Source organism: Falco peregrinus, chromosome 7, assembly GCF_023634155.1.
Source record: "Falco peregrinus isolate bFalPer1 chromosome 7, bFalPer1.pri, whole genome shotgun sequence".
Taxonomy (NCBI): domain Eukaryota; kingdom Metazoa; phylum Chordata; class Aves; order Falconiformes; family Falconidae; genus Falco; species Falco peregrinus.
Window position 1 is genome coordinate 52,545,017 of NC_073727.1, and position 26,720 is coordinate 52,571,736.

A 26,720-nucleotide genomic window follows, 5' to 3' on the forward strand; every position below is an offset into this window, starting at 1 on the left:
AGCTTAATGCTTTCGACAAAATATATTGATATGCATCCTGTATTAATCTTAGAGTCCATAATACATCATGCGGTGACCTGGATGACAGAGTAACGGGTGCATTTATTAAACCTGTGGATGACACCCAAGCGGGAAGAGACTACCAGGAAGCTGGGCTTAGAATACAAAGTGATTTTGACAAATCAGAAGTGTGATCTGAAGAAGCAGCAGGCTATCCAGCACAGACAAACGCGAGACAGCGTGCACAGGCAAAAATAATCCATTACAGGACAACAGGCTGCAAAACAGCTGGTTAGAGAGTGAGCTCTACAGCAGTGAAAGCTGAGGGGCTACTGAGGATCGCAAGCTTAGCAAACCCAAACACTGCAAGAGGAACTATAAACATAAGTCCAGCCTGGAAACCACAGAATATAATAATTAAATTATATGCTCTGCTACAGCTTCAAGGGGAGTACTGCACTCAGTTTTCTGCACAAAGAGGAACAGGTTTAAAGTTGCAGGAAGAAGGTTAAGATTCCAGCCTGAGAAATACATTTTAATGGTAAGGGGAGGGGGGGCTCTGGGCAGGGTTTGACAGGGCAAGCAGGTCCCTGAGAAAAAGTTAGATGAATATCTGTCAGTGATGAGTGAGTATTTTCTGAGGCTGTGCTGGGCAGGGAAGTGTATTAGATTATCTTTTCTTTAGAAGAAGAGAACCTTCCAGCTGTACTGTCCCAATAACCTAGTAAGCCTAAAAAAATTGCAGTTAATATAATTTTCCAAGATCCTCATCCCTTCAAAAACATGCAGGTTTTGACAAGGCTTTCATAAAAATAAAACAAGAAACTTATGAGCTAAGTTATTGATTCACCTATATTCTACCATCCTTTACAAAAAGCTGTTGTGTGCATAATATTTTATTGTAATATGATATCGGGAAACAATTTTTGTCTTATGCTTAACCAAGTAGAGTCCAACAACCCATAAACACTAGACAAACTTTTTGAAAGGCCACTTGTCTATAGAAATTGCTTCTGAAAACACCTTGAAGTCTGTCTATAGTACCTGATCTTCAAAAATAAAATCAACACTCCTATATTGGGAGATGTATCACCTGGAGGAGTCATCTTTCTGCATGCTCTCTTGTATGATTTCTGTTAATTCTTATGGCCAGAGTCAGAAAAACAAACACAAAGGAATGACAGGCAGATTTAATATGCTAGAGTATATACTAGAGTATTAAAAATAGATTATGTAAAAAGAAATAAAATAATAGCGTAATCTAATTTACATAAATGCTTTACTTATGATGTATTATATATTTCAACTACAGTTTATAGACATGAGTTAAAACATTCTTTTTAATTTTCTGTTTAAAAACATTGTATGAAAAAACTTCACAACAAAAGAATGACTCCAAAATATTTTTGAAATGATACAAACCAGCTGCGTATATAACACAACATGCAGTTTGGTGCCCCCTTTTGCCCTTGTTTGAAGTCTTTAAAACACACTGACACACTGAACCAGATGCAACTCCTGTATAAAGCTGAAACATTTCTACCTGAATTCAGCAGACTTCTACTAATAGCCAATGTTATTTTTTCTTTCCGTTTTTTTTTTTTCTTTCAAGCGGAGAACAGGCTTAGGCCTGTTGCAGTTACAAATCGCAGTGAGGTTTTACATCATTCATACTGCACCCTTGGACTTTTCTGTGAGGTCCCTTGCACTTTACAGCAGGACAGGAGATCGTTTTGTTGATTTCCACCCCCACTCCCACCCTCCACCCCCCCACTCTGAAGGTTTTTTTGCGCTTCAGATAACTTCCCAAATGAATTTTCCCAGGCTTGAGCAATACCCACTGAATGTAACCAGGATTTGCCTGCATTATCTTTTAATTGCCTCACAGAAATTCTCAGCCTGGTAGATAGCTCATTCAGTTCTGAATTATTAGAATGTTATATTTATTACTAAAATTATAAGTTAGGGCATATTTTGCATCTGCTTTCTTACAGGATCTGTGGCACTTAACAATAGTTTTGGTTTCCTTTTTTCCTTCCAATTGCAGTCTTCTATTTGGAGAATGCCTTTGCTGAATTTGCAGCAGGAGAAAAGGAAAATATTTCAAGTGTTTAAGTCTCTTAACACTTACCGTAAAGTATCACTATCATTGCATAGGCAAGAATATGCAAATAATTTGAATCCCCCCTATAAGAATTACTTGCTTTAATATCAACAACTATAAATCCTTCTGTGGGCACAAACAGATTTCCTTATCCTTAAAGCATGTTTAAGCGCAAGCCTTTAGAGTCATAAAAATATATCTTAGAAAAAACCACATGTATCAGGATGTGCCCCTAATATAAACAATTAATATCAACATACTTACTCTTGATTTACAGTCTTATAAATTAAATGCATGTAGCTCCTACATGGATGACAACTACAGTCTGTATTTTCTCCTTGAACACACTTAAACGTGCATAGAATACGAAGAACATACTAGTCCAAAATTAGCTTTTGGCCTCCTGAGGGCACAGGAAAGTTTGGTTCCTGCAGTGGCTGCAATTCCTCTACAGAATCCCTCCAATTCTTCTTTCAGCTACAGTAAAGCAAATCAAAAGCAACCTCCTGGTGGTAGCGTGTATATTGACCAAAAGTTAAAACTATATACATGCATTAAAAAATTTACCTGTGTACCCCAGAAGTGAGTCCTAATTGCTATGGGAATGGTAACCATGAATTTTCTGGCTAGAGTGTGAAAAAAAATCCTAACTTTCAACACTGCATTAATGTTATTTTTCACACTTGCAAGATACAGATTTTAGCTGTAGTTCAGGCATTCCCAAACAGAATAAGCTCTTTTCCCTGACTTTGTGCTTCAGATGTTAAACTTAACAAACGCCTCAACAACCAAAAAAACCAAACCAAACCAAAAAGTTAAAAAAAAATAATAGCTCCATACAGCTGAAACCCTTACAGTATTACCTTCAGCATTTCCAACAAACCCCCACCAGTTCCCATTCAAACTGGTGGCTCAATGTACCTGAGACAGCTAATTAAAAAAGGAAGTGGTCAAAGTCATGCTTTTTTTGTAAACTTCAAAGGTGATCCCCCTCCTTCCTCCTCTTTACATTTTACTGTCTGGCTTTCTGCCCATCCTGCAGCTGTTAGCTGAGCCTGTGTTTCATGGCGTCAAACCTGCCTCCTCACGGTCCATAAAGTTACAGCAGGGATCGTGATACGCAGGTGTGGAAAAGCCAGAAGTGCAAGATGGGCCCGTTAATGATTTTTCTGGCACCCCATGCTGAGCTGCTGAAAAAAGAGAGCAGCTTGCAGAAGGCAAGGGACTCTTTGTTTGCAAAGGTATTTGAGATTGTATTACTTCTCCCACAGCAAAGGTGTTGGGTTTTCACTTTAAGGGCTGTTTACAGAAATGATTCACCTTTTATACAGCTTTTAAAAAATGCTTTGAGGCTTTAATTGGACACAGGATTTGCATCACACCAGTATGAAAACTCTTACTTTTCATTTAACCTCCCATTAAATCACTCAGTGATCTTACCCAGTGATAAGCAGGCAGCTCTCATTATGTGGCCTTAACAGAGGAAAACAAAAATCAAATCATTAGGGGTTCATTTATGTCATAAACTTTAATCTGGGATTTTCCGCACCCATTTACATTTGGGCAATGAGGGCAGAGGAGACCAACTGCTGGAAAAAACCCCCAAAACATAAAAAGCACAGTAATTTGCTGCTCTTCTTGAAATAACTGGACAACATAATAATTAATATCTAAAACTCTTACCTTGTAAAAATCACTTGAAAGTCTGCTTTATTTTAAACATTACTCAAGCTGTGGTCTGAACTGTGCCCAAAGAACAACTTTAAGCAATTCGAACTCAAGATTTTTAGAAATAAGTGTTTGAAACTAATAGCCTAGAGGAACAATTTTCCAGAACACACAAGTGACACATGATATTCTCTGCCACTCAGAATCAATGGGACTGAAGTTTGCAGATCATTCAAACACCAAGGCATGGCCTAGACTTCACAAAATATTTAGTGCCCAGCTTTAACTACTGTCCTTATGTCCCATTAGGAGAGAGAGCCTGAACAGCTGCATTTGGGCTTTAAACTCCATCCTCGAGCCCCTTGCTGGGTGTGGGACACTAGCACTTCTGCAGCCTCTAGCTCTTACATCCCCTAACACCCCAATCTTTAGGCATCTATATTTTAACCTTGGCCTTCCGCATCAGTATTTGAAAGCTGGGCAGTATCTTGATGCTAACAAAGCCTAAGCAAATAAGCAGCTAGTGAGGAACACATTGTGAGGCGATGGGAGGTTTAAGAGCAGCTACTGATGCAGAAAAGTGCTGGCTGCACCGTCGTCTCTGCTGTTCGTCCACACATCATTTGCATATATCAAAAGTTTTTACTAAAGTAAAGTAAAGTAGGGATTAGTCTACACATAAATCTGTAAGAAATTTACAATTTCTATTGCTACAGCTCCTAAAGATACAGAGTTGCTGGGCACTGCCCAAAGCTCAAAGATGCAAGTTCAGTTCTGGAACTGCGTATCCATCTATACCTGGGGCATGATGGGTATGCCCCCTCTGGCAAGCAGTCGTAGATGAATTTCAGGCTTCTGGCCTGCTTACGTATTTTTTTTCCTAATACCTTATTTCCCTGAACAGCCATTTCTGATGCAGCAATTCCTAGAAACTCAAACTGAGGGAGCAATCACAAACCTGAAGAAGTGCCAACCATAAATGAGCTGGAACCAGGAGCGTTATGCTTCTGCTACCACTTCAGCATTTGGCTGTGTTATAGAGTGGCACCTGAACTTGCGAGATAGCAGGACGTCTCTTTAAGAAAGGCCAGTGGGAACCAGAATGGACCTTGTCTGCAATAGCAAAGAATGCAGTGTGGTTTTCCCTGTGCCTGCAGTTACAACTTGCTCAGGACTGGCACACCACGCCTTTGCTGACAAATGGATCAGGTGGTCTTTCTAAGGACATTAGGGAATGATGTATGTGTGCTTCATGCCACTCCTAAGTCCAGTTCTGACAACAGAATTTCAAGGGAACTTGGTACATGTAAGACACTGTCTCTTCTCTCTTCTAGTAATTGCTGTGGAAACTGTGCTGCTACCTTCAGCACCAAAATATAACACAAACTGCTTATCTCAGGACTCCACAAAGACTATCTATATCCCCAAAAAAGCAACCAAAGCTCAAAAACCTAACTCAGGAACAGAACTGTCAGAGTATCCATATTCAGCAGGGAAACAGAGCAAGATACAGAGAAGGTATCAACATTCCATATTTTTGCTAGAAACTTATTTCCTAGCTGTAAGAAGGATGGGTAAGGCGAGCTCATGAATAATTGCTCTTGCTGGTTCCCTTGACTGCCAGACTAATCTTTAGCTACCCGTTCTGCAGCGGACTGTAACAACCTCCCCATCTGTGTCAGCAGCTTTCAACAGCAAAGCACAAGGAAACAGTATCTTCTTTTAAACTCAACAAATCTCAATAGCCTTTATGCTGCACCCACAAGCCGCTTAAATTACATGAACTGGCCTTTCTCCTTATGTTTGTCATGCCTCAGATGTCTTCCCAACCATATGTTACATAGCTCATGAAAACTACCTTGGCATCAGCTTTTCAAGAAGGATGATCTGACCTTGCGGTTCTGGAGGGCGATGAGCCATTCCTCTGTGCTCTCACAAGAAAATAAATTTGTAAAAAAGCATGTTAGAAACTGAAAAGCTGAGGGAGACTGGGCATCCTGTGTATGTTTGTTGCAGAATGCTATGGTAAATTATCTGTTCTGCCATGGGACTCTTCAACAGCCACATGTATGCTAGACAGCCTTTTTGCACCACAGCTCCTTTTTCTGGTGGTGGTGGCAGCACAACCCTCATCTCACAATGAGAGGTTGCAATGAAACAAGAAAGCAAACAGTGTAAAGGTTGTGAAGCGCTGAAATATAAAAATAATTGAGACAATGGATTTATCTCAGGCTGATTTTTAGGTTCTGCCTTTCTCTAGACTTCTGCAAGATTCTTTGTGCTGGGATTCCCAACCTTCTTTTTTGTAGATACTGCCAGCAAGCGCCACATACAGCACCCTGAATTTGCTGCATTATAAGCCCCCTTTGAAATGCCTCAAATCACTGTTTGGTAAAGCCAGCTATAAGCCTCAAAGAGTAAGCATGTCACCTCCAGGCATGCTCATGTGTTCATCACAGGCAATTAAGGACTCTGTCTGGGTTCATCTGCTGAGCATCCTACTGGGACTGTGCTATGGGGTTTTCTCTGGGGCAGTGGCAACTGCAGCTCCCAGCCACATGATACACTGAGATGACTTGCATGCCACAAGTGACACATACCACAGCAGGGCATCTCCTTCTTTACTAAATCCTATAGGCTACTTAAAACACAGAATGGTTATCAACATCGCACACTGGCAAAATAGTTTTTGCAGATCGCTGTTGCCATCTCTGCTCTCCTATCAGTGTAGTCATGGGATATATTTTAATTTACATAAGTACCTTTGTGATACCAAACTCTCATTTCTACCAGCTTATTTGTCCAGCATTTAATGCTATGTTATTAGGACATGCTCCTTCTTAGTTTGAAATCAAAGGCTTAAACCCTAAGGCTGAATGAGGCACAGCACAATGCGGTGCAAGGTTAAATCTCCCATTTGAACCTGGATGAAGCACCAGGCTAGCAAGGCTATCCTTGCTTTTTTATAACCCTGCTAGCTTACTCAGAGAATAAGAAGTTTCTAGTACACCTTGATTTTCCCAGACTTGTTTGCAAGCTTTTTCTATTAAAAATATTTGGGGTTTGCAGTTTTTCTTGAATTCTGATTAGCCAGCTTAGAGCAACTGAAAAAACTATAAACTATAGCCAAGTCTAAGTGCTTTTATTTTTAAAGTGAAATACTGTTTTCAAACTAACAATTTCAAAACTATCAAAATGCTGAAAGCATGTGAAGTTTAATCCAAATAAAACACATTGTGAAAACCAGAGGATATGAAACATATAAATATTTCCCACTTCTACATTTCTCCCTTTTTCAGTTCATTCTAATTGCAGAAATGCTAAAGAACATTAAAACTTGATAAATCCATGATAATATGACAAGGGCCAAACCTTGTCTGATCTGGCAACCAAGAGGAAGGTGGGAGGAATTCTGAGGGAACAGACGGAGTGAGAAGTGAAACTGCAAGACTGTGAGATGATGATCAAAGGGAACAAGGACTCCAAGGCACAGTGAGAAAAAGCGTTACCATCCTGGAGAGATGAATGAAGAAAATCTGTAAAAACCAGAGTCTTTGTGCTGCAATTCCCCCATCGCTGTTTAGAAGAGTTGATTTTTAGCTGTTACATTAGCCCAATTCAGATAATTTCATTAGATTCCTTATCTCAAATCATGTCCCACGCTCTAGAGTGCATTTCAGTATGCACTGGGTGTAAATACACCACCAGATATGACCACATTTCAGGGACTATCCACCCGACTGGATGTCCAAAGGCTTAACAAGCTGATGTTCGAAAAAAATTTTCATCTAAGAATCTTGAAAGTCAAATAGGACAGCACTGTGTTAGCAAGAAACAAATTAACCAGTTGAGTTTTTCTTTTTATTGCTGTTGTCAATAACAACAGTCTCCATACATCAAATAAAAAACTTTCAGACTCAGAAGACCATTGTGTTTCAAAGCAATAATTAATGCAGTTAATTTTTCTCTTAGGCAAAAATTGAACTTTTCTCTATTGCAATGGTAAGGGATTTTTTGAAGCATTTTCTACTGCAATTTGGAGCATAAAGATCCTTCAGGTCTCGTATAGACAAATATCACAGCAATGGGAAGGAAACTATATAAATTAAAAAAACAAACAAGCAAAAACACACCAAAAAAACACCCCAAACCCCCAAACAAAGAACAGTCTGCTCCTTAATTCTGAAGTCCTGATACTGACCATTTTTTCAAGCTGGTACACTTCAGTGTTGACACATTACACTCACTCATATAATTTTATTCTGGTGCTGAATGGAGTAGAGGCAATTTCTGAGCACATACAATATTTCAGATGATAGAACAAGATCATGGTGGGGAAGACGGGAAGCGGTGGGTTTTAGTAAATAATTTGAATGTATTTTGGAATACTTCATCACTTCCAGCTAAAGCTGAAATTTAAAATGCTGTCTTAAGATTGTATTGTCTTTTCTGCTCCTGACTAAAGTTTGTCACCTGTTTCTAAGTAGCATCTATGGTTTGTGTATAGTAGTTTCTATATAGCAATAATTATTTTTAATGTTCAAGAAGGAATTGTACATCTCAAGTTGGCCAAGAGATTGACACACAGAAAAATATCAGTGAAGGGAAAGGAAGAACTTATACTGAGCTTCAAGATCCTCTCCAGTCAGGACAGCGAGGTGGACGGTTAGGATGACTGTCATCTGGGCACTCTGGATTTGCTCAGAGAACTTGTACAGTGCTTGGGCAGCACCATACAGGCAAGGAGTGGAGAAGAAAATAGCTGAGGAAATTAGAAAAGCAATGCAATATGAGATACTGCAATGGAGAAGAAAAGCTTTAAGGAACTTTGAAGGTAAGAAAAGATGGGGACCCAGTAAGAGATCCTCCCACACGGGAGTGGCACAACTCAAGCAATTATTTGACTTCTTATGCTCTAAAGAATGCAAGTATCTGTTCTGGAGAAGCGTGAGGGTGAGGGCTAAACATCACTGGATTATCAAAGTAGGACTTTGCTCTACTTCTTATGCTCTAAAGAATGCAAGTATCTGTTCTGGAGAAGCGTGAGGGTGAGGGCTAAACATCACTGGATTATCAAAGTAGGACTAACTGTAGGCCTGAACAACGGGCCTGTGCAGCAAAGAGATGACATTCAGCCAAAGTTCTCCCACTATCTACTAACTGGAAGTAAAAAAAACTAATTTAAAAACGTACTGTTTCATCCTGAAATCCCTTCCTATGTGCAAAGCGCAGGCAAGATCTTCACAACTCAAGTGATACACTAGCCTCATGTTGTGCAAGGCTGGACTACTACTCTTGCACCTTATGGACATACGAAAAAGTATGATTAAAGCAAAAAATATGCCTTGGTAAGATTTTATTATTATTATTATTTTAAAAAGACAAATCTGAGATGTACTAAAATCAGAATTAAAAAAAAGGATGGTTGTAACATAACTGCCTTTTCAACAGGTGGGAACTGACAAGTTACAAATATTTTCCTTTTTAGTTCAGATAACTTTTTACAGCAATGAAATCAGCTCTTAAGTGCTTTGAAGCCAAGTGTAACCAAACCACCCACTGACTTATGAGTAACTCTGCAGAAATGGCTACCAAGTGCAACTCTTGTAAAGCCACTGGAAAAAACTGCCGACAAATGTGGCCTTTATTTCATACACTCAGCTTAGTAATTATAGAGCAAAACTCAGCTGAAAGGACCCAGCAAAGGCTGGGATTTTCACACTTACCTTAGGAAATATTTGCTCAGTTTCTTTTTGGGGCTTCATGCGTTTATGACGACGAGGCGGATGTTGGCAGCATGCCGATCCCCACAGTCTGGCTTGGTGCTGTGGGCAGAAGAAAGAAAGTCAGAAGGATATATTTTCTAAATGGGATATTCAACTCATAATGGTGTATTTGCCCCTTGATGTGCCATCCTAAAGTGCATCTTCACCTGGAAAAAAGTAACTGACATAACAAGTAGGCCTGTTTTAGAGATTATATTTTCCTTATTCAAGACAATATCTAAGTCTTTGAAAGAAAAAAAGACCTCTGGGCAGACCAGATTCTGTTTTTTCCATGCTGCACTCTTTTTATCCAACATATTGTCTTTCCATTGGGCTGTGTTCTGCTGTCATTTACCTTCAGTGGAAGCAGAGAGTAAATGGGCTAGTGTCAGTGAAACAGGTGCAGTTTTACATGGGCATAGCTGAAGTAGCCCTTATGCACTCTCTCGTGGCCAAAATAAGTGGAAGTTACTGGCTGAAGGAGGTCCTGTCCCTTCCTTCTAGTATTTGTACAGCTACGTAGTAAGCCATATCAGGAAACCTGCTCAAAACCAACCCAAAGAAAAATCAGGGAGCAGAGTGAGATGATTTCCCTCTAGGTCAGCACCAAGATCTGACTCCCGACATGAGCGGTGTGAGTTCCAGCAGAAGCACAAGCAGAGAAGAGGTGGTAGTTATACCTTCACTTTACACAGCCCACATATCAATCCAAAATTATTGTTAAACTACAGTCCCAGCCTAGTTCACAATTAAGGTAGGAAAATCAGTAGAAAGAACAAAGAAACACTCAAAAATATGATTTGTTTTGTTTTGTTTGAGCTCTGTGAACTGACTCATTTTGGTGTCAGACAAGCACTAGCAGGAGACCAAGGACAGGAAGGGGAGGGGAGCAGGACTTGGCAGTGATAGCTGTTATATTAGCTTAGCTGTAGCACCAACTCATGCACTTACAGCATCTGCAGTAAACTGATTGTTAACAATAGCAAAACCTCAAAACTCTTGAAACAATTTTATTTTTTTCCTTACCAGCTAGGAAATTACAGTGGTTCTTTCTGAGATCTTTCATAAGATGCAGGTAAGTATACATGAAGATGCAAGATCTGGCGCAGACACCAAGAACTGAAACACTAGGGCTTGGAATCAGAGATTTAAAACCTTGTTCAGGTCACTTTACCCTTCTTTCAATACAAAAATGGGAGAGTGGAGAAGACTGTATTAATCTTTGTGCAAAGGCTGTTCTGATGAAACCTGAAACATAGTGATTTTATTCTGGGTGGTTATTACACTTCCATGAGATGTACAGTAGTGCAATTGCACAGGTTTACCATTTGTTCCCATAACTTCCATCTGCCTCAAATCACTGTTGATCGAGTGGCTGCTACATGCAGCTCTCAGGAGGACCATACGAGCAGCACAGCACTCAAGTTTCAGAAATGCCTGGATCTGGCTCTGCTGGAAGCAGTGTAAGTGTAAGGTGTTTGCACATTTTCGCTTCCAGGCATGAGCCAGAGGTGCAAAGGTTCATGACTGAGGCAGCAAAGGAAACCTCAGCTGTGAGGTAGGTTTGATTTGCATCAGTTGATGGCAAGTTTCGTGCCAAAATTTGTATCAACACCTCAAACAATTTATAGACTCTTAGATAAAAGAGTTTATTACAATGATTTGCTGAATAAAAACATGATGAATGCAGTCAGCAGCTTTTCATTATTTAACAAGTTAGGTTGGCAATGATAACCATGTGAATGCAATACACTTTGATTTTGTAATGGGTCTGATCTAAAATTTCCCTGTGAAATTGCACACTTGTGGCAGTGGGCAGATTCAGAATAAGTATATCTAGACAGGCCAAGTTCAACTAGAAAAGATCCTGTGCAATGTGAACTAGATTTGAAGTTGGAGCAGGAGTCGGATGAGGAACCTCCAGAGGTCCCTTGTGACCCTATCCTTTCAATGCTTTTAAGTGCACATAGCAGTAGATTTGATCCAGTCGCTTTTAACAGAGGCACCCTGCTTCACTTGAGTACTTTACCAAGAGCCCATTACCAAGAGCACTTACAAACAGTAACAGCTGAGGTCGTTACTGAAACTGAATTGCTTTCTGGACTACCTGCTTTGGCCAAACACCAGTCACTGCCCTGTCTATGTGACAGCTGGGTGAAATACAATGGACCGGTAAAAAATCAGTTAGGCCCTCCTGGCCGTAAGATGTAATGAATAAAGACAGGATTTGATGCAGAGACGTCAGGGAGAAAACACCCTTTGAAGTTTGGTTAGTGTTCTTCAAACTACAAGATTATTAGTCTTAGCCTGGAGAAGAGTTTGTGTGCCTTAGAGACCATCTCCTTTTTCCAGCTGGTCTAATTACAGAAACCTACAAACAATCTTGTCTGTGTCTTTCTGATCATACAGTACAACACAAGCTGCTACCAAGAGGGAAAGTAACCACAAACATCCCAGTTACACAGGCAGATTAGGCAGGAGGCCAGCTGAGCAAAGAGAAAATGCAGCAGACCAGCCTCCCAGACCCAGTGCCAGGGTTAGTTATATATTGTAGTTTGTAAACAACAAAGTCCTTGTAGTGCTCTTCCTGCAGAAACCCCAAGCAGCCTGCAAACAAAAGTTAAAGCAAGGAAGGGAAGTTATTTCCAGCAACCTCCACAAGTGTGTGCATCCCACAGTTCTTTGTTAGATGCACACTCGGCATTAACTCTGAGATATCCATTACTTTAACTGAGCACAGTCGTTCTGACAAAAGTTAAGGAAGTGTCAGTATCAGGGCAAAGATATTCATTATAACTTCCCTAGCTCTTGTTAATGTGTTAAACATAGGAGCTCTGCTTTGATTTCAGTCCTGTGAAAAAATAAAAAGCAAAATCTTGCCACAATGCAAAACTATTATGCTCTTAAAAAAAGAAAATTGCTCAGTGCTTCAAAAGCAAGTAACACTTGCATTTCCTGTATACAGGAATCAAGAGGAAAAAGAAGACATCCAAAGAGGGAAAGGATCAGACATTCTATCTAGCCTCCCGACAAAGAAGAGTATGAGTAAGAACTGATTTTTATGCTGCTTGCTGTATGGTCCTGCAAGTCAATGCAGATCTCTACTTCTTGCTTCAGATCTGTTTCAGGAGAGATTTTGCACCCAGCAGGCAAAGTGTGCCAGCACTGGAGTGAGCAGTGTTATCGGGTGTTAGCTGCAGCACTCTGATACATCCTTGAGAACTAGCACATCATTAGGGATACTTTCACAGTGGAATGTGTGGGTCTTAGGTCCATATGTCAGACAAAACTGAGGATGCTTTTAGGGAGGAATTAAAAAAAAACACACCTTAACAACAAATAACTTTTAATAACTGCTCCTTTAAGTGCTCCTTTTGCATTCGATTTCAGCACTTCTACTGAAATTCTTAAAGAACAGTTTTGATAAAGGACTCTGTATGCTCTTCAGTTAACAAACAAACAAACAAAAAATAAACCAAAAAACCCCCAACAAAACCAAACAAACCCCCCCCCCAAACCACCAAGCAACCGAAAAAACCCCACCACACAAAGATGTAGCTATTTGTTTGAAAAGTGCTCTAGAAGATAAATTCACAGGGAACATACTTTGCAGTGCAATACCAGGTATTATAGATGTAAAGTCTGATTCTCTCCTCTCTGCACCTTGGGCAGTCATTGCCACCTCCCTGAATTAGCAGTTTACACCTACTTGCACTGATATAAATGACAACACAAGAGCAAGGTGAAAGAAAACAGGTCTGCAAGTATAGCTTCAGCCAAACACCCCTGCAACCATTTCACTGCATATTGCTTTATATCTAACTCTCTGTATGTTACAGTAATACCAATAAGCTATATGGAACTATGTACAACATGATGACACATTTTATACACTGGACTTGTAGGAGATTTGGCAATGACTCATATACACACAAACAGTAAAACAACCCTGTTCACATGTTATGTTCTAAGCACATTTTAAAACAAATTAGGATTCATTCTTTGGCACAGCTGAAGCAGGACCTGCTCCCCCAGCAGCCACCTTGATGAAGAAAACAGTGAGAGCTCACACTGATGGACTTGGCAGCACCAGGCATCACGGTTCCTGGACAGCATTTCCAGTTCCCACAGGCAAGTACCTGTCTCAGTGATGCAGCTTCAAGAGCACACCATAGTTGACTACGAGGTTAAACATGAAACTCCCTGGCCACACTGGCACATGAACTCGGCCATTACTATTTGTAAACTACATGGCTGAATAACCCCAGATTTTCGAAGAACAAAGTCATACTGTGTTTGCTTTTTCACTGTGAGGTTGCTGAAAAGCATGAAGACCTATGGTGCTCACTGGCTTTCCTCACCTGTGCCGCTAAAAATGAACTGACATGGGTCTCCCATTCTCCCCACCAGTCACCCGTGCTGGGAGGTCTGAGACCACCAATATCATAACTGAGACTCCTCCACTTAGGGAAACATTTGTAGTTAACAACTCTAGACTATTTTTCCCCAATTATCGAGTTTCACTCCAGAGATAACTGGGAATACTGAATTTGAAATACATTCCCAAGGGCTGTTTTACAGAATATTCAGGATATCTCCCTGTAGTAGCCCTGTGTAAAGAAGCGTATTCCTTAACATCGCCAAATGTGTAAAAGGAAGCTCACTGTCAGAAGGGTCACCTGTCTATTTACAATATACCAGCTACTTTGCACTGATTTCCACATGGATTGTTTTCCATCCATAATCCACCTGCCTCATAACCAGCAAGCTAATACAGCAGGGTCCCCTTGAGTACCTTTACCAAGAGCGCATTAAGCTCTTAATGAAAAACAAAAATTAATTTCAAACCAAGGCCAAATCCATGCCCTGTCTCTGATACAGGGGAAAAAAACCAACAAACCACCATTCCACTTCAGAACGAACCGCTTTAAATGTTCTAAATAAACACTGATTTTTTATTTTTAATCCCCAAATTCCATTCTTATAGAGCTATTCTTTCTGTGTCCTAGAAATTATGCATAATTACCCAATTTTTATCCAGTTTCTCAGGTATCTGCTGCTCCACATCTAACTTCAGTTGCTGCTAAGGTTAACAGTAACTTTAGAGTGAAGTGAATAACAACACATACAACTTCAAATAACAGAATTTCACCTTCATCTCAGCTTCTGTGTCTAGAGTTTAAACAGGAGCAGCTGGTGCTCAGCAGGCTCTGGTCTGGGAGTTACGGGTGCGAGTGGAAGGTAGCCTGGAAAGGGAAGAAAGTTTATTTATACAACTGATGACGATTTCTTGCCTATCAGTGGCTGCTTTTCTGGAATTTCTATACCAAAAAGTGAAACAGTATTTGGGTGGGGATGGCAAGGCTGGTCCTTAGAAAATTCACTTCCTCAAAAGCTATTCCACATCAAGAGGGGCAGCCTCTCCTCCTGCCCCTGCACTGAGGGCCAAGACCGCATTGTCCACAGACTGCTGCCTCCTCCTAAGGCAGGTGCATTTCAGTGATGCCTGAGAGGAGGAAAAGCCAGGGCTTTTTTCAGGACAAGAGGCACTGGACACATGTAGAGTGATACTGCTCCAGGAAAAGAAGGCTCTCTGAAGCATGAAATAGAGAAGTTCAGGGATTTATTCTGTTGTGATTAGAAGCAGGTGTGGGAAAGAAGAGAGGGAAGCCATTGTTTTCAGCTACTAACATTCAAGTACACTACAGCAGCCCCTAGACAGTATACACAAAACCTCAGGTCCCAAGTCTTCCTTGGTATTTAAACTTCTGCCTCATCCCTCTGAAGCATAATACTCCTACTCGCAATCAGCGCCTCTTCCTTGACCCATCCTGGCTTCTTCCTTTTCACCTCTGCTGTGCTGAACGCTGCATGCATCTCAGTTTTATCCCCTCCTCAGTCCTGTGACAGCCTGCACTATATTTCTCCATCCTGGCTCCCACCCTTCCTTGTCACTCTTTTTCTCCTTTAAAACTCACCTTGGATTTGGCCCCTAGGTAGAGCCATCCAACTTATTTTTAGCAGGCAAGCTCAAATACAGTAAGTATGATCTAGGCTGCAAGGAGCAAGCCATAGGCACTTCTGATGCCCCCCTGTTCTTACATTGCAGCCCAGCACATACATGGATTTCTCATCATCCTCTAACGGCTCCTCGTTGTCCTCTGTCTCTTCTCCCCAGTCTGCGAGAGCTCTTCAAAGCTCTATCCTGGTTCTCATCTTCTGTATCTTATCCTCAGGGAGCCTCCTCTCTTCACACTGATATGACTATCACCTTTAGGTAAATGGATCACAAATCTACATCTCAATACCCAACTGATCCTCCTTCAGTTTAGCCCTTCACATTTAATAAGCTTCTGATCTGCTGCCCTGGAAGGATGACCATTTGCCCAATACTAAACTTTGCTGTTTTTACTGAACAGCTTGTATTTTTCCTTTTATGTTATTTCCTTTTCTCCATTGCTGTTAGCAACAACACCCTTCCCATATCTAAAACCTCAGTTTTGAATACGTCTACTTATCAATGCCAGAATAGTTCCTGTCTTTCAGGTCATCCTCCTCAATAAAACAAATCCAGACAACGTGCTTGTCCACATCTTGGTCATCCTGATCTACTATAAATCTTTTCCTCTTCAGTTTTTCTCTGCTCCTGTCTTTATGGAACTGTGATGAACTGAATTAAATATATGCATCACACTCCCAGGATCTTGTGCACTTACATGTGGTAAAATAATCAGTCCATAGCAGCTTTAACTACATTAAAAATAAAATGTAACAGCAATAACAAAAATAGTTGTTCTATATCCTCTGTGACTTCCCTTCCCTTACTCTTGAATTTCCAATTCCTGCTCATTATCCCTAAATTCTATGCCAAAAGATAGGTAAAAGGTCTCACTCGCTGGCTCCTCACAGCGACCATGCTGAACATGTCCTCAAAGTGACATTAAAAAAGGCAGCTTGAACTTGCATTGAAATCTCTCGTTCAGATTCGTGCCTGACTCACACTCCTGTTCCCAGATAACAGTTTTCACAAACCTTTTCAAAACCTTCAGATGAAACTAGCCAGTGTGTTCAAAAGTAGGGGCAGAAATAGGGACAGACAGACAGCAGAATTACAAGCAACCCTCATTTTCTTAGAATAAGAGAGTGAAGAAATTATTTGCTTTCACATTTACACAATATACTTACACATTTAGTTCCCTCTGTTTATTTTCAGTTAAAATAATTCCAGTGAAAGAAGCAACAATTACTAAACTGTATCTTTATATTTCAGATCTAACTATCAAGAGGCACAAAATGAAGGGGGGAATGAAACAAACGCTACTGATTCAGGATACTCTGTCATTTCAGAAAGCCAAAGCACACCTGTTTGTTCTCAGCATCTTCACAGCTTTCTTCACATGCCAAACTACAAACCATTTCTTAGGAGCCGCTGATGCTCTGCCAACAATAGTAAATCAAGCGTGCCGAGGGAAGCTTTCTAGCACAGAAGCTAAGCAGCACGAAGCAGCTGGTGCTCATGCCAGGAAACTCTCAGCCTTCAAGCCCACATGGCTGTGTGCAAGCTGCCCATCAGCAGCCCTTCCTGGAGCATCACAGCCACCACTCTCTGCAGCAGGACTGTCTGCCACATTCTGGTCTCCACAAACGTATAGCCTAATGTAGGTGTCTTTACCTGAACAAAGACATTACAGTTCTATGCTCAAGACTGATTCAGTTAAAACTCCATCTTTCAACAGTTAAATATATGCAGTTCTGCTTAGATATAAACAAAACAGTGTTCCAAGTGTCAGGAACAGCTGAACATGGAATCTACTTTCTTGCTATTCAGCTAATCCTCATTCACTTTAAGAGTTTATTATGCATAGCAGCAACATCCAAGAAAAAACCCTAACCAACAACACCTCCTTGCTTACATTTTAATTGTTTTAATACCTACAATTTGGAACAAATTTGAAATAATTAATTTGTAAAATATTTTGCATACTGTTTTTTTCTTCTTTTTTTTGCATACTGATAGGCAGTTGAACTAGATGATCACTGTAGGTCCCTTCCAGCTGAACTAATCTATACTATTTTGTCATCTAATGCTCAGGAGAAGTATTAAAAAGTTAAAACTAAATTCTGAAAAGAAATGACATGGTGCATTAAACACTCTGGATCTAGTACTCCTTTATTCTAGGGTTGCTCCCTGCAACAAGCTAATATAAAAACTCCTTTCTCAGAGTAACAAGAAGTTGGCCTTCTTGTAAACTAAAGTCAGAGCTGGAGAACAAGAACTGCAGAGGAAAATTATTTTAAAGATTTTTTTTTTTTTAACTTCATGAGGCTGAGGATCTTCGCTTAACCTATAGCTGAAGTACACAGTGGAATTAAATGAAAACTGAAAGAAGACTTGCCTGTCTTTTTATGATGGGAACTTAAGTGGAATGGCACCAACATGTATAAAGGTCTGCGCTGTGAACATAAGCGCATAAACATACAAGAAAATCTTAATACAAGGGTTGAATATATCTCTCTAACACTGCTGGACAGGACCACAAAACCAGGAAACACTCTAAGCAATGTCTGTGTAAAACTCACATCAACCGCCTGTACCACTTACAAATCACAGATACATTTAAATCAGTGCCAGTTTGTGAACGGACACGGCCTTTGATTGAAATTGATTTGCATGTAATGGAGAAAACCAAAAGATTTCTGAGCCTGAATCTCCACAGACTTGCAACCAGGAGGCTACCTGTATACTTGCATTGCATAGGTGTACTGTTGTAGCTATAGAATTGCTCGGTATTATAACTACTTGCAGATCCTTGTGTGACTGGAAATATATTCCTAAAATGCAGAATACTAGGGGAAAGAAAGTGAGTATCCAGAAGCCAATCTGAATAGGTGCCATTTTCCCCTCTTGCTTTTCTTTCCCCATCCCACCCTTGGGAACACCATTAAAGCTGCCCCAAGCCAGGTAAGAAAAAACAAGCCAACTCGCTTCAACCAGCCCCTCTGAACTCCTGGCTAAAACTTTCTGTTTTCCATAGAGTATAATTCTTCCAAAAATACCTTGACTGCACTTCATTGTCTCTTCTTACTGTTCTGCCAATATAATAGCCTGAAACTTTTCAGGTTTTTCAAGCAATTTTCAAGCAGCCTTTTCCCCTTTTCAAGCATAAAAAGCTGCCCCTTCATTTCTCCACTTTATTTTTCTCTCACCTATTTGTGAACAATCACTTCTGCTTGAGTCAAGCATATAGAAACAAGCACTGAGCCAAGACATATTTGCCTTGGGTCAGGCAAACAGGGCCCGCAAGGCCCACCCTTAGCCTGGGGCAGGATGAAAGGCCAGCCAGGCCTCCTCACGGTTTGGTGACATCTGAGCTAATCCTCCCTTCATTTGGGAACAATTACAGAAAGTCACCTGAAAGCGTCTACAAAAAAAACTCTTTCCAGAAGCTAGGAGAGGGTGCTTTTTCACTTCCAGCACTTACGACCCGTTTTCTGCTGTCACTTACACTGGTGGGAACCCAGGGTGCTTGCGCACAGGGAGGTAATTTAGGACTTTCTCTGGGTGCACGACTTGGCTTTCTTGCAGCTAACCCAGGCTAGACAGTCATTCATGCGTGGTGTTTTTTCCTTAAATAAAGAATGAGGCAAATTATAATGTGTGTTTTCACTTTTGCTCTCTGTATAAGGGTAAAATTCACTTTTCTTTCATGGTCCTTTTCATCAGTTCTGCACATTGCATAATGGTTAATCTAAATCCTCCCACAGGCCTCAGCTGGTGGCTAAATCCTATGGAAAAGTAATTTTAAGAATAGACAAACCTGCTGTTTATAAAGGCAACATCTACCTAGACTGTAAAGATGGAAATTAACATGGCCTTATAGGTACTTTAATGGCAATAGAATAAATTGTTTTTAGTCACATGTGGCTGTCCAAGTGAGCCTTCCTGCCAGCCTACACAAAAGCACAGAGCTGGCCCCAGCCCCACTGCTCGGTGCAGGATGGCGGCTCGTCGGAGCTGCTCACTGCAAACTACTCCTGGGTGCATCAGGGCCATTCACTGCAAACTAGCTCCAATGCTAAACCCTACCCAGAACTCAAGTAACTCTTCATATATTTAAGTTCATTTATAGAAAGTGCATTTATTACTACCCAAGGCATGTTGTTGCCCTCACGGGGCAACATAACCAGCTATTTTCCCGTCCTACAGTGAGTTACAGTGCTCCCCAGGAAAGGCAGACATGATACTAGGGAAGAGGACAGATAGTCAGAAGACGTAACTGGGTCATTGCACTTTCCTGCATCTGCAGATACCCACTTTCCAACAACTGAGGCAGCGTTTTGCTCTGAAGTGCCCCACTACTGCTGTGGTGGTGGCCGTGCAGGCAGCCAGGGTGGCAGTGGGATGGCTGGAGGATCCTCCATGCCAGGTGATGCTGTAGAGGAGATCTTGACACAGGGGACTGCAGCTGAGAGGCGATCTAAGTGGCATCTTTAGTTTAACAGAGGAGACCTGCACAGCTTCAGGTCTATCAAGATTTCACTTATAAGTCCACACAGCACATTTTTCTCCAGTCTAACCGGGAGGAAAGAGGCTGAGTCTTAAGATGCACAAGAGGCTGAAGCCCTCTTTTGAGCAGAAGAAAAGTGTTCATCCGATCAAATGAGTCACCTCTCACATTGGAGGCCACCTTCAAGGTCTCAGCCTTACAGTTTAAATCCATTAAGTAAAACCTAGCTTGTCACCTGCATCATGTCTGCAGGAAGATTGTGCCACCTTGACAATCACAGCAAATGCAAGAGACCCAGCTGAAGTTGTCCAAGCAAATAGTTGGGCATTAGCAGGCCCATTCTCCACCACTGGAGCTGAGGACATCAGACCAGTGTCAGGGCACTGCAGCATTGCCACCACACTGGGATGGGAGCATAACTTGATAGCTTCGCTCTTCAGTGAAAACAGAAAGCAACCAACATTGCATGGGTAAGTGGTAGGGAGGAGAAAAGTCCTCTACACAAACACTATTACTACTGGTGATGATGTAACCATCACTTAGATAACAGTGTTGAATACACTAGAAGTCCAGAGATAGGGAAAAAGCTGTTCTGATGGTCAGTTACTGCAGTGTTTGGTTTCAGCTGTCCTGAGAAGAGAAAAAAAGCCTGTAGCACATTGGAACATCAAATGGAGTATCACTTGATAACATCTGCCCCGTGTTAAGGAGACCCAGAGAAGTATATGAAAATTAAACCAAAAGATGGTTAAAGTTCCATCTCTAAACATTCTGTAGCTTTTTTTCCTCCCTTTTTTTCCTTCAAGCCAAATACCTGTATTTGAAAAAAAAAATTTCACTTCTGTTTCCTGTTCCATCACTGGAATCAGGGAGGGGAAAACCACAAGGAAAAATAAAAGGAGAGAAACAAATAAAAATCTAATCTTTTACTGCAAAATGGCCCTAGCAGACCAGATATACCACCCCTCGGTTTCCTCCTGTACACAACTGCTTCTTTAACTCGTAGTAACATTGCCAGAATTCAGCAATGGTAACTCCTTCCAAGTTGTTAAAAGGTTAGAGGTCATGTAATACACTTTCTGTACTTGCAAATAAAACTTTAACCCACCTTGTCAAATATACAGGATAAAGTCCTAATTTTCAATTCTATAAATCCCAACCCAAAAACATACAACTTGTCGTTCAACCTGTTTCATTGTCTAGGTTATAATTTGGTAAATAGGCTGTAAATTTGTAAACATATTAAATAGAAAATTCTAGTATGGAACTGTATACCCAAATTATATAGCGAACATAGCAGCTTATACAGCAAATTATACGCTCCAAACAGGTAAATTCAGGCACAAAATGACCACAAGTATACCTGTGTACCATAAAGAAAATATCTGGATTGAAGATTTGAATATTTAATTTGTCAGGAGGAGGCTGAGGCTCACCACATTTTTCATGCCTGTAGAAACAGGATGCTATTTTTGTCCCTTGCAATATAAATGAGCTCAGTGTGCCCGACATGTGAAATACCTTCTGGACAGAACTGACTTTATTAAATTAAAAGATAGATGGATGGAACCATTGAGTTCATAATCATACGACTGCTTTTGACAGACCATGCAGTACTTAGGAAAAGAATGCAAACTGCAAATTAAACCTTAAGTTATCCTCAGCAACCTGACAGTCTGGCCCAAGAAATACTGCCAAGTCTGGCAGACTGGGAGAGCGATGTATGCATTGCACAGGGGTGTGAGGAACGTGGCCCACCCCAGCTCATCTCACAGGGCACAGCTGGTGAACTGTACACAAAGAGGGGCAACTAGCAGGTTTGAGGGGAGGAGGTGAGAAGGGGACTGAAGTAAAAATAGGAGATATTTTTACTTTCCTTCATATCCTGCTGCTTTTCAGCCAACCAGTTTTCATTGCCAGCTTATTTCAAAAGTGTTTTTTTACCAAAACAGTTTTCAGACAGCAGAATCAATCTCTCCAATGAATATAATTGGAACTGGGAATGCTATTGAGTCTCTTCAAGTGTTCTTCCTCACCAACCTTCAAACATTTTTGCATTTTCAGTCTACAGCACCTTCGCACAGGACACCTGGCAGTAATGAGCTGGAAGGGAAGGTGTTCTACCAAGAAGATGGGGTAAATACCAACAAAGCTTCTTCTAAGCATTTGCATTCTCCTTATCTCTGTGTCACTCCTCTTACACCCATATACCCTCAAACACTCTCCCTGCCTCCATACCACTTAATTTGCGTGTGTGCAACATTGAAAACTTGGACACTTTCTCCAAGGCTCTTTTCTTTATCTCTCTTATTTCCCCCTAACAGCAGCAGCAGGTCCCTGAATCTGAAACAGAACTTCCCCAGTCTGAAAACACTGCTTGAATAAATAATATTTCTCTCTACCTTTCTACAGTCCTTTCCCACCATACAGCACAGTGTTATTCGCGTGGTACGCAAGTGGATGTGAGTTCACTCTCAAATTTACAGTAAAATGAAAGGATCATCCCAAGCTCTCCAAGAAAAAGACAAGAGTACTAACTTTCCTTCTTCTCAACTGGGAAGTTAAAAAGAACTGAGAAGCCTGATGAGTGTGTTCCAAAAGCCAGGTCCACATTTTAAACCTTGCCAGGCAGCCACATGACTTAAGAATACTGTGGGGAAGGCAAGGAGCAATTCTACCACCATGGGACACAACTACTCTAGCAAAACCACAGTGAAGACACAGGCTGACGGGCCAAAATACTGTTCTACTGGGCCAACTTAATCTTTTCAGGGAACATCTATCAGCAAAAGAATTATTTTGCCTGTCTAAGCATTTGAAGCATGGAGGCAGGTCCTTTCAAGTTACTGCCAGGCTCTCAGTAACTGCCTCCACTATTCTCCTGTACCAAGCACAGCTTAGACACAGGGAGAAATTACTCTGGATGACATAATTAAAGTCTGAGCAGCACCATTTGAAAGCACAAGTGTTTTGTTTACCTATAATATAAATTGCTTTTTCAGCTGCCCACATCTTTGGCTTAGGGAAACTAGAGCTGGCTGCTCCATACTGGTTCTTACAAAGGCACCGAAAGGCAAACTTTGGGAAGCAATCATTGTAAAGTCAAAGCACAATCATAATCAAAACTTTACTGCTGGCTTGTGAAAGGAATAAAAATTGTTCAATTCTAACAGCTTTCCAACACTCAGGTACTCAGTTTCTAGACTAGCATTTATCGCTATTATTTTTTTTAATGTCTTAATATCGTAGTACTCATAGATTTGTGTAAAACAAGATATTTTATAGTATATGAAGATATAAGTGCAGAGTAATCTATGCTCCAAATCTACTGATGGAGATTGAGACACCTCTATAGAAATCAAGGGATCAGGTTTAATCAGCTAATACACTTTTCCCTTAATTCATAGATCTGGCAGCCTTGATTCAGCAAGCAAGTTTAGATTAATGGAATAGCTCCAGCAAACCAAGTAGGTATTTGCAGGATTGTGGTAAAAATTTGGGTACAAAACAACATAAGGATGTAAAATAAATAGGGAAAGGTTAAGAAAGGAGCAAGGTAGCAAAGACTGAACATGCAATCTGCATATTTCAATGACTTTTAAGAGGATCAGAATGAGCAAGTGATACACCAATTCTTACAATGGTAAGGTCAAGGTATTTCTCATCCTAATCCAAAGATAGTGTACTTGAATAATCAGTTTAATGTTGTAGTATAGTCAGTCATGAAAACCACCTGTTCAAAACATGCTGGGCAAACTAATCAGACTTTCTACATACTCTGGCATATAGGCTTCTTTTTTATTAAAATAATTGAAATAAGATTACTTTGGAATTTGTTGTTTCATATTTCTATTTGAAATGGACTTCAGTTTTCCTTTTTCTAGACCCCGAGATATTTTTTGTTTAACAAGCGGAAAAAAAATATAATGTAATAAACAGAAGAACTGGTCTAAAGGGATAACACCACATTACTGGGCTTGGTTCTCAGGTGACATAAACGAGCTGCATTGATTTTAATGTGTTATACACTCCTACAACAATTAAAGGTCTGGCTTCTTTTCTTGCTGCCTTCTTCCTGCCATTTTTCGCAATCAGTTTTGCTTTGGGGTTATTCCCTGCACCACCACCACCTTCCCACCACCCCCCAACCTACTTAAATATTCAGATATACCCAGGTGTGCAAGAAAACCAACTTTTTGATTGTGTATCCTCTGGCTTTTCTTTGAGTTCCAAACGACAGCCCTGTGGAATCAGCATCCGAAAGTCTTCACGGTCCTGTTGGTTCTTTAAGGCCCCACACCTTTTTAGTTCATTCTGTAGTCTTCTAATCTGAGAGAGAAAGAGAACATAAAAATACTAGATTATTTAATACTCAATAACAACAACAAAAGAAATAAAAAGATACCAAATATCTTGCTAAAGGCCAGAAGATGTGTTAGTGACATACTTTGGAATGAGACTACTCTAATATATACTAAGCTTCCCCTTGAAGATGGGGCAAATAATTTATTCTGCTTTTTTTTTTTTTAAAAATCATCATGTTCCTACTCAGAGGAAAGCAGTTTAGATGCCTCTTTATTCTTAACTGTTCACAATTCTTCACGAAGTACAGAAAAGGGCTCCCACATTAGTTAGATGTGCTTTTCCTGAGATCAGTCTGCAAAGTGGAAATCTACCTGGTCACCTGTCAAAAATAATTTTAGAGGCATCTTCCTTTCCTCTCTCTGGTATCTAGGTAAGCACAGATTAAGTATTTGGAACTCAATATCTAAATCCCAGTCTTTTACACTGGATGAAGTTTCCTTCAGCTCTTAGTAGCTTGTAAACTTGGTGCCTGATAAAGGAGAGTTCCAGGTGGTGTTATCTGGAGTGGTAACACAAAATAGCATGAGATAATACTCTGTGGAGAGTGCATCTGCCAGGTGTACGAGCCAAATGCACATGGAAGAGAACATGTATGTGAAACAGCTGACATGGCAGTCAATGGTAATCAAGGAATTATATTTATGTCCCCAGACAAAATGGCCTGCACTTCATTGAAACCTTCTCCCGCATTGTCTGGTTTGCTTCTGAGGGCATCGCAAACGCTGAATGAAATCTAACATATTACTGCTATAGAAGTGGCTCTCAGACATAGCCTTATCTCTAACAAACTGATTCAGTTCTTTGTAATTATATTATGTATTCATGTATCAGACTGTATACCCCTGTGAACAGAGGGCAAATAGCTGAAAATTCTTCTTCGGACGTATGCAGAATAAGAATTAGCTACTAAATTGGGATATATGCATTTTTTTCTCATAAGTCTGCATTGCTTTCTAGGATTACGGAAATTAAATCTCCCTTGACCCCACTCAAAAAAACCACAATCCCACAACCCAGTGCAGGAGAAGCAGATGATTTAAAATTACGGGATTAGGAAGTTTTTACTAGTTCTAATTCTTGATCAGTAATGTATATACATGGTTATTCACCACAAATTATTCAGTAGCCTACTTAAAAATAGCGTTTACACTCCTTTTTCCCAGCAGGGAGGGGTTCACACCATAGCTGGCACTAACAGGCTGTCTTGTTAGGGAAACTAAGGACAGAGCAAGCAAAGGGTCTGAAAATTTGGCCTGGGTAGTTGGGGTTTTTTTAAGTCCCTTCAGATTAGAACAGAAAAAAATACCACTAAACGAGACAGTGGCTGTCACATACAGGAACTCTTTTGTAGGAAATTTCCAAGCATGTAAAGTTTCGTTCTTCCTCATCTGTCACAGACCACTCACAAGTATCCCATAAAATTTGACATCTTAAGAAAATAGATGCTTAAAAATAGAGTGGTATTATCTGAGGTATTTTTTCAATGTCTAACCATGTAAAACCTTGCAGTAAACAAAGCCCCAGATATTTATATTGCATAATTTCCTCAGTTATATAATTAATATATTTTCCAAAATATATAATTTATACATAATATATCTTTTTTTCCAAAATAGAAAACAATATGCAAAACAAATGTAACTTTTGAAGTATACCAGATAATTATAGGACTGAGGAATAGACTCAAGGTATTTAGCATTGTGAGACAATTTGCAGCATGGCACTTGATGTCCAGGGATGTCCACATAAAAGTAAAATAAAGTTTTGGTCAGTATTTTTTTTCCTTCCAGTAGCTGGGAAACAAAGCACAAAACAAATGACAAGTAAACATTCAGCCACAGGAAGCCATTAACAACAGTGAGCACCAATTAGGACCCAGCAGGTATCCTTTACACCGCCTGGTGCTCTAGCTCCTCCTCAAATACTTTGGCATAACACTCACAAACTTAGACTTAGGAAACAACAGGCTGTTTCATTTACTCAGCAATTTGTAGCCACATATTCCTGCTGATAGGCCCATAAACCTGTTTGTAGTCGTCTTCTGTTTCCCTTCAAGTTTGTGTCATTAGAAACAACAATTACTGTCTGTCCTAAGAGAATACTTTTCAGGAAAGAAAATAAAATTGAGATACTGTGATCCCTTTTCCTCTTTGTCTCTCTCTCCTTTTCAACTTCTCTTTTGGAGGAGAATGCACAAACAACGGCTGGGATCAGGAAAATGGGCTCACAGGGGAAATATTTGAGAATTCTCAGATTTTCAACAAGGACTTTCTTTTTTCAAAGCACAGCATTTTTAGAAGATCAGAGTGA

The 26,720-nt window shown here is 40.3% G+C and overlaps 1 long non-coding RNA gene across 1 annotated transcript; it reads right to left on the reverse strand.

Annotated features, from left to right (window-relative positions):
* Positions 1–9,513: 9,513 nt before the first annotated feature.
* LOC129784855 (uncharacterized) lies at positions 9,514–24,366 on the reverse strand. The gene is made up of 3 exons (XR_008747992.1): positions 24,239–24,366; positions 14,690–14,783; positions 9,514–9,597 (listed from the first exon to the last, which is right to left on the reverse strand). It is a non-coding gene; the product is annotated as an uncharacterized LOC129784855 (long non-coding RNA).
* Positions 24,367–26,720: the final 2,354 nt, after the last annotated feature.